At 47.7% G+C, this 16,470-nt stretch overlaps 1 long non-coding RNA gene across 2 annotated transcripts in view; it reads right to left on the minus strand.

The window, feature by feature from the left end:
* The window catches only part of LOC121316046, a 102,353-nt gene that overhangs the window by 32,886 nt on the left and 52,997 nt on the right, over positions 1–16,470 (minus strand). The gene's annotated exons all lie outside the window — the stretch shown is intronic.

A 16,470-nucleotide genomic window follows, 5' to 3' on the forward strand; every position in this document is an offset into this window, starting at 1 on the left:
TTTTTTTAAATGTACATATCTGTTGTAAAATTACATTTTTTACATTTTTCCATTGCTGGTAGTGGTCTGCTACAACAGTGCTAAGGTTCTTCAGTGCAACACAATTGTATCAAATATTATTTTTTAAACCATGCATGCATAACTTAAAATGCTTTGCAATCATAATAACACACTTTTTTATTGTTGGATATTGTATATATATCTTGCTGAATAACAATTTGCTCAGCCTTTTGTTCATCGAAGCTACTGGCACCAAATGCTCTTGATTTTTAAAAGGCAGTTGGAAATCATTGGACTACACTGTTCAATCATAACTAGTGTAAACAACCACTTAATCTAAATACAGGTAAAGATGCCCCAGGTGAATTAATTAAACAAATTACACAGTTTAATTAAAAAGTGTTGTAGATTGTACTGCTAGATAAATTCTGGATAACCGAGTATTGTGTTTATTCCTGATACGAGCACACATTGGCAATTATTGTGCCATCCTCATTTGTCTAATGAATGGTCGTGCAGTATTCTTTATATATCTGTCATCCCTAACAAAGTTTAGATAAAATACTTTGCTTGATTGTGCATTGCTAAATTACAGTACTAATGAAATGCAGCTTAAAATTCACATTAAATTGATATAAAGTAAATTGTAATTATGGTGGGTTTTCTAACTTTCAGTGTCATGGCCTTTACATGGTTCAGTTCACAAGCTAATTTGTAAACCTTTAATTCACATATGTGCAGTACATTCTTATCATTCCTGACGTGTCTAGCTTGATATTGGATTTACAGGTGGAAATGATTATATAGCATTTTATTTACTTCACATGTTCAGCATTATGTTTATATAGATTTAAACAAGCAACTTTTTCGAAACTTCTATATGATGCTGCTTGATTAATATTAACATTTTGTCTGGCTAAAAGAAGCCAGGTAAGATGGCAGCATATCAGTATTTATTTCCTCATAAAAAAACACAGTAATGTTTATGGAGGTTATTTTCAAAGGAGATCAGCTGGAGTATAGCTCTATACGCCATTATTTCAATCGTTTTTTCTGTACCTGTTTTTTCCTCAGATTGAGTGTTTTCTAAACATGGCGGGAATGGATCTTCTAGTCTGGTTCATTAGTTATTCTGACACTTTCTTTTTGGTGGAATATATAATGGTCTAAGAATCTGCGTTTATTTTCCAAAGACCAAAGTGGTGGATAATTTAAACTTCCACCAGTTAGCTTTCCGCTAGTCATCAGAATGGTCAGTACAGCCATCCGCCAGTACAAAGAGTGACAGCACTTCAGATCAAAGCCGTGGAGCTAGAACAAATATAGTGGGGCTGCTGAACATCAAAGACATAAATACCCTCATCTCATTCTCTGTAATAGGCATCCATTTTTTACTCAGCGAATGCTTTTTTTTTTTTAGGGATAGGGGCTATTTCTTAGGGACTGCTGCCATCTGAAAACGAAAAACAAAACCGCAGACAACAGTACCACATGATGTGTTAAACTTTGCAGATGCACATATTTTGACACATTTTGACTCTCTTGCGCTCCGCATGGAAATCGCAGGATAAGCAGCTGGGTGGTTAAACATGTTAATAAAACAAAGCCAGCATCAACACCTATTTATCTATTTAAGTAAAAGAAAAATTACCCCAATGGAAATTTATAATTTTTAGAAATTTCTCAAAAACAAAGAATTTTAGGAAAACTCCAAAAATGCCAATTCAAAAGTATTCATACCCTTCGATGCTATAATAGTATTGTCTACAAGGTGCTAGAAATTTCAATATAATAATGCAGAACATAATTCTAGAAAAGTCTAGAAAATGTTGGATTGTAGGTGAACATTTTTATAGAGTATAAATTGGTTAGGTATAGGATGATTGCTGTCATTACCAAAGTCATTATTGTAAAAAGTAAATAGTTATCTGAAGACCTTAGGCAGAACATTATTTATTGTCATAAACCTAGAGAATGATACAAGAAGTATTAATGATGGATATGAGTTCTGGTCAAAGGTTTTGTGGAGTGATGATACAAAAATCGAGCTATTTGGTCAAGCTGATAGTCATTATATTTGGAGAAAGTCTGGTGAGGCATACAAAGAAAAGAACACCATACCTACTATCAAGCATGGAGGTGGTAATATCCTTCTATGGAGCTGTTTGTCCTCTAATGGCACAGGAAATGTAGTTCCAATACATGGTAAAGTGGACTCCATAGCATACCAAAAGATACTGGCCAATCATCTGAAACCCTCCGCTACAAAACTTGGTTTAAAGCGCAACTGGATGTTCCAACATGACAACGATCCAAAACACACATCAAAATCTACTTCAGAATGGTTAAAGAATAATAAAATCAATGTTCTGGAAAGGCCTATTCAAAGTCTAAATCTAAATCTAATTGAGAATCTTTGGTATGAGTTGAAGAAGGCTGTGCATAAGAGAAGTCCTCGGAATATGAATAAACTGAAACAATTTTGTGTTGGAAGACTGGTCAAACATCACTAAATAATTATGCCAAAAAGCTCATTGACAAATATCCTAATCATTTAAAACAGGTTATTATTGCTAAAGGTGCCTCAACTTTGAAATAATATATTTCTTGTAACCTTTTTTCCTTGTCCACAAAAGCAAAACTTGCTTCAAAAACATTTTTCCTATAATTATTTGATTTTGAGAAATTTCTAGAAATTATAAACTTCCACTGGAGTATTTAAACTTTTGACTACAACTGTAAATAACACTGTGTAACAATTTTTTTTTTTTGCTTTTTTCCTGGGTAGTAAGTGTTATTTCCTAATTGCTTATGCCGCAAAAGTATAGAAATGGTTATTATTCCCCACAAACTTTGCTTTTGTGACCAGGACAGTGATATTTCAAAATATCACTATTTCCAATGGGAAAACGGGCAAATGTGTGTCTTTTCGTTCACATAAAGTCAGAAAAAAACAACATATGAATCCAAATTAACATGTATTTATACTAAAGTAATACAAAAATGACTACAAAAGCTTTAGAAGTGAGTAGTTTTTCGAGATTTACGATTATACTGTAAATACCTTGGCAGTATAACTACCAGGTGTCTGTTTGCTCTGCTCAGTCAAGCCATGGTGTACGACTTTTGACAGTAAACTGTCTTCAGCAACCTCACCTTGTTAGCTGAGTTTGGCTGTTCCTCACCCAGTTTTATTCCTCCTACACAGCTGTTTCTGTTTCAGTTAATGATTGTGTTTCAACCTACATATTGAATTGATGCTCATTAGCACCTGTTTGGTATAATTGTTTAATCATACACCTGACTATATGCCTACAAAATCCCTGACTTTGTGCAAGTGTACCTAGAAGAATTGATGCTGTTTTGAAGGCAAAGAGTGGTCACACCAAATATGGATTTGATTTAGATTTTTCTTCTGTTCACTCACTTTGCATTTAGTTAATTGATAATATATAATCTATTAACATGTCTATTTTTGAACGCATTCTTACTTTACAGCATTTTTTAAAACGTGTATAATATATATATATATATATATATATATATATATATATATATATATATATATATATATATATATATATATATATATATATATACAGCATGCTGCTGTTGTTTTGTTCCAGTGTTGTTGTTTTGGTCTCTCTACTATTTAATAGTACTATTAATTAACATGGTGTGACAAGACAGAGGTTATATTGCTAGGCACTGCCCACCAGTTATGTAAAACCAATGCTGTAAACTTGTCAGTTGATGGTACTATGCTTGAGTTTAGATTTTTATTTTTGATCGTAGATTAACTGTTGAACCTCACCTACAGAATGCTGTTAAGGCATAACTTTTTCACCTTAGAAACATCGCTAGGGTGCAACTATGCTTTCTGCTTCTGTAGCTGAAAAATTGCATTTGTTTTTTCGAGGATTGATTATTGTAACGCTGTGCTTGCAGGCATCTCCAAAAGCACACTGTCCAAATTATAACATGTTCAGAACTCAGCAGCTTGTATCCTGACAAAGTCACATGCAAGGGATCATATCACTCCTGTTCTAGAGGCCCTGCACTGGTTGCCTGTCAGGTTTCGTGTTGATTTTAAAATTTTACTTCTTACTTTTAAGGCTTTACATGGTTTGACTCCACAGTATTTATCTGATCTCTTATCAGTCTACACCCCTTCACAGCTACTTTACGATTGCACTTTTAATTTTAAATATTGAACTTAATGATATATGCTTTACGACAATTTACATTTACAACAATCTATTAAGATTACACTGCTGCATTGTCCTGCAATTGTACAGATTGTCTTAACAGTGTACATATTATAATAATAATAATAATAATAATAATAATAATAATAATAATAATAATAATAATAATAATAATAATAATAATATTTGTTTGTTTTATGCTGTCCTTGAAGTTAAAAAAGCAGTGATACAATCATGAATGATACAATCAGCGTAAGCTTTTAATCAGGAATTTGCACTTTTTGCCTTTACAGCTGGTCTTGTTTCCATTTGGAGGGATGAAAATACGACTACTATTGCATAGCAGTTTCACCATTTCCGGTTTTAGTATGAGCTTGATTAGCCATAGTGGCCAGGTAACAAGCTGTGACGGAGAGCAATGGAATTCGAGCTGTAAATCTCCCTCCCAACCAGAAAGGGTGCTGTGTAAGGTTGGTGGTATGCTTCCTCCTGGATGGGCAGCCTCGATGGAAACCCGAAGATGATATTAAGGGAAGCGCATAGCTGCACGTACACGGAAGGACTACATTGCAATCAACTATGGAGCAGACGGTGAATGGAGAAACCATGGCACTGGGTTGATTGCAGGGGGGAGTTTGGTGGTACAAAAGGGGAAGCAGCCACGTCAGTACGGCCCCTTACGCTGAGACGTGATTCACAGCCGGGGCGTGTGCGCGTTTAGTTTTTTTATTGTCTGCTGCCGCCAATGAGCCAGCACTTACCTGAGATCATTACCCCACTGCACAGTACAGACATGAACATCACATTCTCCAGATCATTACCCCACTGCACAGCACAGACATGAACACCACATTCCCCAGACCACTACCCCACTGCACAGCACAGACATGAACACCACATTCCCCAGATCACTACCCACTGCACAGCACAGACATGAACACCACATACCCCAGATCACTACCCCACTGCATAGCACAGCACAGCACAGACATGAACACCACATTCCCCAGATCACTACCCCACTGCACAGCACAGCACAGCACAGACATGAACACCACATTCCCCAGACCACTACCCCACTGCACAGCACAGACATGAACACCACATACCCCAGATCACTACCCCACTGCACAGCACAGCACAGCACAGACATGAACACCACATTCCCCAGACCACTACCCCACTGCACAGCACAGACATGAACACCACATTCCCCAGACCACTACCCCACTGCACAGCACAGACTGAACACCACATTCCCCAGATCACTACCCCACTGCACAGCACAGCACAGCACAGACATGAACACCACATTCCCCAGACACACTACCCCACTGCACAGCACAGACATGAACACCAACACCCCAGATCACTACCCCACTGCACAGCACAGACATGAACACCACATTCCCCAGACCACTACCCCACTGCACAGCACAGACATGAACACCACATTCCCCAGATCACTACCCACTGCACAGCACAGACATGAACACCACATACCACAGATCACTACCCCACTGCACAGCACAGCACAGCACAGACATGAACACCACATTCCCCAGACCACTACCCCACTGCACAGCACAGACATGAACACCACATTCCCCAGATCACTACCCCACTGCACAGCACAGCACAGACATGAACACCACATTCCCCAGACCACTACCCCACTGCACAGCACAGACATGAACACCACATTGCCCCAGACCCCAGATCACTACCCACTGCACAGCACAGACATGAACACCACATTCCCCAGACCACTACCCCACTGCACAGCACAGCACAGACATGAACACCACATGCCAGCAAGTCGTGTCTGTACTTGTGGTGTAAGGGGTCTGGTGATGGGTGACGTGTGCGTGTCTGTACTTGTGGTGTTATGAGGTCTGGTATGGGTGACGTTGTCGTGTCTGTACTTCCACTACCCCACTCCCCAGCACAGCACAGACATGAACACCACATTCCCCAGACCACTACCCCACTGCACAGCACAGACATGAACACCACATTCCCCAGACACTACCCCACTGCACAGCACAGCACAGACATGAACACCACATTCCCCAGATCACTACCCCACTGCACAGCACAGACATGAACACCACATACCCCAGACATCACTACCACACTGCACTACCCCACAGCACAGCACAGACATGAACACCACATTCCCCAGACCACTACCCCACTGCACAGCACAGACATGAACACCACATACCCCAGATCACTACCCCACTGCATAGCACAGCACAGCACAGACATGAACACCACATTCCCCTGACCACTACCCCACTGCACAGCACAGACATGAACACCACATTCCCCAGATCACTACCCACACTAGCCAGACATGAACACCACATGTTCCCCAGATCACTACCCCACTGCACAGCACAGACATGAACACCACATACCCCAGATCACTACCCCACTGCACAGCACAGACAGCACTGCACAGCACAGACATGAACACCACATTCCCCAGACCACTACCCCACTGCACAGCACAGACATGAACACCACATTCCCCAGATCACTACCCCACTGCACAGCACAGACATGAACACCAACAACACCTTTGTAAGTGTCTGGTGATTGGGGTGAAGTGCACTGTCACTGTCTGTGTACTTGTGTCCCCGTGTCACTAACTGTCGTCTAGTGCTGGTCCGTGACGGACTGTGATGTGACGTGTCGTGTATTACTGTGGTGTGCACAGCTGTCATGTCGTGTCGTGTATAGGGGTCACTGTGATGGGGTGACGTGGCGTGTCTGTACGTGTCTGTACTTGGTACGCACTTGTAGTGACTGTGGTGACTGGCACAGCAATGTCACCATGAACTGTACTTCTGGACGTGTCGTACACTGGGTGTGGATCGTGATGGGTCTCCCTTGTCCGTGTTTGTACCACACTGCATGACGTGTCGGTATGTACTTGTGATGTAAGGGGTCAGTGAGACGTCATCCACTGCACAGCACAGCACAGACATGAACACCATGTTCCCCAGATCACTACCCCACTGCACAGCACAGACATGAACACCACATTCCCCAGATCACTACCCCACTGCACAGCACAGCACACGTGGACGTGTCTGGCTTGTGTGTAGTAGGTCTGTCCATTCCCGTGTCGTGTCTACCCCTTTGGGTGGTAAGGGGTCTAGTGATGTGTGTCCTGTAACGTGTCAGTGTCTGGTACTGGTGGTCACGTGTCGTGTCTTGCACTTGTGTACTGGGTCACATACCCACAGATGGTTGCGTAGCTGTCGTGTCGTGTCGTGGTGTGACGTATGAACCCACTTGTGGTGTAAGGGGACTGGTATGGGGTGACGTGTCGTGTCTGTACTTTTGTGGTATCACTGATTGGGTTAGCAATGGTCCAGCAACGTATCGTGTCTGTACTTGTGGTGTACCCCACTGCACAGCACAGACATGAACACCACATCACACCCACTGCACAGCACAGACAGAACACCACACTACCCCACTGCATGCACCACAGCACAGCACAGACATGAACACCACATTCCCCAGACCACTACCCCACTGCACAGCACAGACATGAACACCACATTCCCCAGATCACTACCCCACTGCACAGCACAGACATGAACACCACATTCCCCAGATCACTACCCCACTGCACAGCACAGCACAGACATGAACACCACATTCCCCAGATCACTACAGCACAGACTGAACACCACATTCCCCAGATCACTACCCCAGCACAGCACAGACATGAACACCACATTCCCCAGACCACTACCCCACTGCACAGCACAGACATGAACACCACATTCCCCAGACCACTACCCCACTGCACAGCACAGACATGAACACCACATACCCCAGATCACTAGCACAGCACAGCACAGACATGAACACCACATTCCCCAGATCACTACCACACTGCATAGAACAGCACAGCACAGACATGAACACCACATTCCCCAGACCACTACCCCACTGCACAGCACAGACATGAACACCACATTCCCCAGATCACTACCCCACTGCACAGCACAGCACAGCACAGACATGAACACCACATTCCCCAGATCACTACCCCACTGCACAGCACAGCACAGCACAGACATGAACACCACATTCCCCAGATCACTACCCCCACTGCACAGCACAGACATGAACACCACATTCCCCAGATCACTACCCCACTGCACAGCACAGACATGAACACCACATTCCCCAGATCACTACCCCACTGCATAGCACAGCACAGCACAGACATGAACACCACATTCCCCAGACCACTACCCCACTGCACAGCACAGACATGAACACCACATTCCCCAGATCACTACCCCACTGCACAGCACAGACATGAACACCACATACCCCAGATCACTACCCCACTGCACAGCACAGCACAGCACAGACATGAACACCACATTCCCCAGACCACTACCCCACTGCACAGCACAGACATGAACACCACATTCCCCAGATCACTACCCCACTGCACAGCACTACATGAACACCACCAGACCACTGCACCCCACTGCACAGCACAGACACGAACACCACATTCTCCAGACCATTATCAGACTGCACAGCACAGACATGAACACCATGTTCCCCAGATCACTACCCATTGCACAGCACAGACATGAACACCACATACCCCAGATCACTACCCCACTGCATAGCACAGCACAGCACAGACATGAACACCACATTCCCCAGACCACTACCCCACTGCACAGCACAGACATGAACACCACAGACACTGAACACCACATACCACAGATCACTACCCACTGCATACCCACAGCACAGCACAGACATGAACACCACATTCCCCAGACCACTACCCCACTGCACAGCACAGACATGAACACCATGTTCCCCAGATCACTACCCATTGCACAGCACAGACATGAACACCACATACCCCAGATCACTACCCCACTGCACAGCACAGACATGAACACCACATTCCCCAGATCACTACTGCCCACTGCACAGCACAGACATGAACACCACATTCCCCAGATCACTACCCCACTGCACAGCACAGACATGAACACCACATTCCCCAGATCACTACCCCACTGCACAGCACAGCACAGACATGAACACCACATTCCCCAGACCACTACCCCACTGCACAGCACAGACATGAACACCACATTCCCCAGATCACTACCCCACTGCACAGCACAGCACAGCACAGACATGAACACCACATTCCCCAGACCACTACCCCACTGCACAGCACAGACATGAACACCACATTCCCCAGATCACTACCCCACTGCACAGCACAGCACAGTTCCCCAGATCACTACACTGCACAGCACAGACATGAACGCCACATTCCCCAGACCACTACCCCACTGCACAGCACAGACATGAACACCACATTCCCCAGATCACTACCCCACTGCACAGCACAGACATGAACACCACATACCCCAGATCACTACCCCACTGCACAGCACTGCACTTCCCCAGATCACTACCCCACTGCACAGCACAGACATGAACACCACATTCCCCAGATCACTACCCCACTGCACAGCACAGACATGAACACCACAGACCCCAGACCCATTCCCCTGACCACTACCCCACTGCACAGCACAGACATGAACACCACATACCCCAGATCACTACCCCACTGCACAGCACAGACATGAACACCACATTCCCCAGATCACTACCCCACTGCACAGCACAGACATGAACACCACATTCCCCAGATCACTACCCCACTGCACAGCACAGACATGAACACCACATTCCCCAGATCACTACCCCACTGCATAGCACAGCACAGCACAGACATGAACACCACATTCCCCAGACCACTACCCCACTGCACAGCACAGACATGAACACCACATTCCCCAGATCACTACCCCACTAGCACACTGCACAGCACAGCACAGCACAGACATGAACACCACATTCCCCAGACCACTACCCCACTGCACAGCACAGACATGAACACCACATTCCACAGACCACTACCCCAGCACAGCACAGACATGAACACCACACACCCCAGATCACTACACTGCACAGCACAGCACAGACATGAACACCACATTCCCCAGACCACTACCCCACTGCACAGCACAGACATGAACACCATGTTCCCCAGATCACTACCCACTGCACAGCACAGACATGAACACCACATACCCCAGATCACTACCCCACTGCATACCCCACTGCACAGCACAGACATGAACACCACATTCCCCAGATCACTACCCACTGCACAGCACAGACATGAACACCACATTCCCCAGATCACTACCCCACTGCACAGCACATGAACACACACACCCCAGATCACTACCCCACTGCACAGCACAGCACAGACATGAACACCATGTTCCCCAGATCACTACCCCACTGCACAGCACAGACATGAACACCACATACCCCAGATCACTACCCCACTGCATAGCACAGCACACAGACATGAACACCACATTCCCCAGATCACTACCCCACTGCACAGCACAGACATGAACAGCCACATGAACACCACACTCCCCAGATCACTACCCCACTGCACAGCACAGACATGAACACCACATACCCCAGATCACTACCCACCACTGCACACTGCACAGCACAGCACAAACATGAACACCACATTCCCCAGACCACTACCCCACTGCACAGCACAGACATGAACACCACATACCCCAGATCACTACCCCACTGCACAGCACAGCACAGCACAGACATGAACACCACATTCCCCAGACCACTACCCCACTGCACAGCACAGACATGAACACCACATTCCCCAGATCACTACCCCACAGCACAGCACAGACATGAACACCACATTCCCCAGATCACTACCCCACTGCACAGCACAGACATGAACACCACATTCCCCAGATCACTACCCCACTGCACAGCACAGCACAGCACAGACATGAACACCACATTCCCCAGACCACTACCCCACTGCACAGCACAGACATGAACACCACATTCCCCAGATCACTACCCCACTGCACAGCACAGACATGAACACCACATACCCCAGATCACTAGCACAGCACAGCACAGACAGACATGAACACCACATTCCCCAGATCACTACCCCACTGCACAGCACAGACATGAACACCACATTCCCCAGATCACTACCCACTGCACAGCACAGACATGAACACCACATTCCCCAGATCACTACCACAGCACAGCACAGCACAGACATGAACACCACATTCCCCAGACCACTACCCCACTGCACAGCACAGACATGAACACCACATTCCCCAGACCACTACCCCACTGCACAGCACAGACATGAACAGATCATTCCCCAGACCACTACCCCACTGCACAGCACAGACATGAACACCACAACACCACATTCCCCAGATCACTACCCCACTGCACAGCACAGACATGAACACCACATACCCCAGATCACTACCCCACTGCACAGCACAGCACAGACATGAACACCACATTCCCCAGATCACTACCCCACTGCACAGCACAGACATGAACACCATACAGTGTCTTGGTGATGGGACGTGTCGTGTCTGTAGGGTTACCATATCGTGTCGACTCTGGACTGATTGGGTGTAACTTGTGGGGTCTAGTGATGTTACACGTGTTCGTGTCTGTACTTTGTGGTGTATGGCACTAGTGATGGGGTGTGACGTGTCGTGTCTGCTACTTTGTGTGTAAGGGGTCTAGTGATGGGGTGACGTATCGTGTCGTGTCTGTACTTGTTTGTGTACCAGGGTCTAGTGACTTGGGGTGACTACCCGTGTGTGCACAGTGTAACACTTGTACTTGTGGTGATCACGGGTCTAGTGTGGCAGCACAGACATGACACGTGTCGTGTCACTTGTGGTTGTAGGGGTCTAGCACACACACCGCACAGACACGAACACCACATTCCCCAGACCACTACCCCCCACCGCACAGCACAGCACAGACATGAACACCACATTCCCCAGATCACTACCCCACTGCACAGCACAGCACAGACATGAACACCACATTCCCCAGACCACTACCCCACTGCACAGCACAGCACAGGACAGAAGACACACATTCCCCACCACAACCCCAGAGCACACTACCACACCCTCAGATCACTACCCCACTGCACAGCACAGACACGAACACCACATTCCCCAGACCACTACCCCACTGCACAGCACAGACATGAACACCACATTCCCCAGATCACTACCCCACTGCACAGCACAGACATGAACACCACATTCCCCAGATCACTACCCCACTGCACAGCACAGACAGACATGAACACCACATTCCCCAGACCACTACCCCACTGCACAGCACAGACATGAACACCACATACCCCAGATCACTACCCACTGCACAGCACAGACATGAACACCACATTCCCCAGATCACTACCCCACTGCACAGCACAGACATGAACAGACATGAACACCACATTCCCCAGATCACTACCAGCACTGCACAGCACAGACATGAACACCACATACCCCAGATCACTACCCCACTGCACAGCACAGACAGAACACCACATTCCCCAGATCACTACCCCACCCCACTGCACAGCACAGACATGAACACCACATTCCCCAGATCACTACCCCACTGCACAGCACAGACATGAACACCACATTCCCCAGATCACTACCCACTGCACAGCACAGACATGAACACCACATTCCCCAGATCACTACCCCACTGCACAGCACAGCACAGACATGAACACCACATTCCCCAGATCACTACCCCCCACTGCACAGCACAGACAGACATGAACACCACATTCCCCAGATCACTACCCCACTGCACAGCACAGACATGAACACCACATACCCCCAGATCACTACCCAGAACACATAGCACAGCACACAGACCCCAGACACACTACCCCACAGCACTAACGTGTCGTGTCGTGTCCTTGTGAACTTTGGGTGTACTGTCTTGCGTGGTCAACGTGTCGTGTCCATGTGTAGGGGTCTAGTGATGGGGTCACGTGGGTCGTGTCGTGTGTGTACGTGTCTACATGGGTGACGTGGTGTAACCCCACTGCACAGCACAGACATGAACACCACATTCCCCAGATCACTACCCACTGCACAGCACAGACATGAACACCACATTCCTCAGATCACTACCCCACTGCACAGCACCACAGCACAGACATGAACACCACATACCCCAGATGACCACTAGCACTGCACAGCACAGACATGAACACCACATTCCCCAGATCACTACCCCACTGCACAGCACAGACATGAACACCACATACCCCAGATCACTACCCACTGCACTGCACAGCACAGCACAGACATGAACACCACATTCCCCAGACCACTACCCCACTGCACAGCACAGACATGAACACCATGTTCCCCAGATCACTACTCACTGCATAGCACAGCACAGACAGCACACCACAGATCACTACCCCACTGCACAGCAGCACAGCACAGCACAGACATGAACACCACATTCCCCAGATCACTACCCCACTGCACAGCACAGGTGTCGTGGGTCTAGTGTGTAAGGGGTCTAGGTGTGTGGGGGTGACGCGTAACGTCGTGTCGTGTCCGTGTCTGGTACTTGTGGTTGTAAGAGGTCAGTGATAGGGTGACGTGTCGTGTCTGTACTTGTGGTACAAGGGGTCTGGCACAGCACATGACACCGTGTCGTGTCCATATCGTGTACCCATTGTCCAGACGTATGGTGGGTACTTGTGGTGTACGTGGTGAGGTGTCCACTGTCGTGACGTGTCTGTACAGGGTGTCTAATGGGACACATTGGTGACGTGTCTGTCTGTACTTGTAGGTGTATGGATGGCATATCACTGCACAGCACTGCACAGCACAGCACAGACATGAACACCACATTCCCCAGACCACTACCCCACTGCACAGCACAGACATGAACACCACATTCCCCAGACCACTACCCATTGCACAGCACTGCATGAGCACCCGTGTCTGTACTTTGTGGTGCTAAGGGGTCTAGTGATGGGGTGACGTGTCGCACTTGTGGTACAAGCATCTAGTGGTGACGTAACATTGACTACCTTGTTGTGCAGGTGTAAGGATCACGTGATGGGTGACGTGTCGTGTCGTGTCTCACTTGTGGTGTACATGGGTCTAGTGATGGGGTGACTGTCAATGTCTGCACAGCACAGATTTGAACACCATATTAGCACATTCCCCAGACCACTACCCCACTGCACAGCACACAGCACAGACATGAACACCACATTCCCCAGATCACTACCCCACTGCACAGCACAGACATGAACACCACATACCCCAGATCACTACCCCACTGCACAGCACAGCACAGCACAGACATGAACACCACATTCCCCAGACCACTACCCCACTGCACAGCACAGACATGAACACCACATTCCCCAGATCACTACCCCACTGCACAGCACAGACATGAACACCACATTCCCCAGATCACTACCCCAGCACAGCACAGACATGAACACCACATTCCCCAGACCACTACCCCACTGCACAGCACAGACATGAACACCACATTCCCCAGATCACTACCCCACTGCATAGCACAGCACAGCACAGACATGAACGCCACATTCCCCAGATCACTACCCCACTGCACAGCACAGCACCCCAGATCACTACCCACTGCACAGCACAGCACAGCACAGACATGAACACCACATTCCCCAGATCACTACCCCACTGCACAGCACAGACATGAACACCACATTCCCCAGATCACTACCCCACTGCACAGCACAGACATGAACACCACATTCCCCAGATCACTACCCCACTGCACAGCACAGACATGAACACCACATACCCCAGATCACTACCCCACTGCACAGCACAGACATGAACACCACATTCCCCAGATCACTACCCCACTGCACAGCACAGACATGAACACCACATTCCCCAGACCACTACCCCACTGCACAGCACAGACATGAACACCACATACCCCAGATCACTACCCCACTGCACAGCACAGACATGAACACCATGTTCCCCAGATCACTACCACACTGCATAGCACAGCACAGCACAGACATGAACACCACATTCCCCAGACCACTACCCCACTGCACAGCACAGACATGAACACCACATTCCCCAGATCACTACCCCACTGCACAGCACAGCACAGACATGACACACATTCCCCAGATCCACACCACAAACCCCAGATCACTATCCCACTGCACAGCACAGACATGAACACCACATTCCCCAGATCACTACAGCACAGCACAGACATGAACACCACATTCCCCACTACCCAGCACAGCACAGACATGAACACCACATTCCCCAGATCACTACCCCACTGCACAGCACAGCACAGCACAGACATGAACACCACATTCCCCAGACCACTACCCCACTGCACAGCACAGACATGAACACCACAAACCCCAGATCACTACCCACTGCATAGCACAGCACAAACATGAACACCACATTCCCCAGATCACTACCCCACTGCACAGCACAGACATGAACACCACATTCCCCAGACCACTACCCCACTGCACAGCACAGACATGAACACCACATACCCCAGATCACTACCCCACTGCACAGCACAGCACAGCACAGACATGAACACCACATTCCCCAGATCACTACCCCACTGCACAGCACAGCACTGCACAGCACAGACATGAACACCACATTCCCCAGATCACTACCCCACTGCACAGCACAGCACAGCACAGACATGAAGACCACATTCCCCAGACCACTACAGCACAGCACAGCACAGACACGAACACCACATTCTCCAGACCACTATCCCACTGCACAGCACAGACATGAACACCATGTTCCCCAGATCACTACCCATTGCACAGCACAGACATGAACACCACATACCCCAGATCACTACCCAACTGCATAGCACAGCACAGCACAGACATGAACACCACATTCCCCAGATCACTACCCCACTGCATAGCACAGCACAGCACAGACATGAATACCACATTCCCCTGACCACTACCCCACTGCACAGCACAGACATGAACACCATGTTCCCTAGATCACTACTCACTGCATAGCACAGATATGAACACCACATACCCCAGATCACTACCCACTGCATAGCACAGCACAAACATGAACACCACATTCCCCAGATCACTACCCCACTGCACAGCACAGCACAGCACAGACATGAACGCCACATTCCCCAGACCACTACCCCACTGCACAGCACAGACGTGAACACCACATTCCCCAGATCACTACCC

The sequence above is a fragment of the Polyodon spathula genome, chromosome 5, assembly GCF_017654505.1.
Source record: "Polyodon spathula isolate WHYD16114869_AA chromosome 5, ASM1765450v1, whole genome shotgun sequence".
NCBI classification, from domain to species: domain Eukaryota; kingdom Metazoa; phylum Chordata; class Actinopteri; order Acipenseriformes; family Polyodontidae; genus Polyodon; species Polyodon spathula.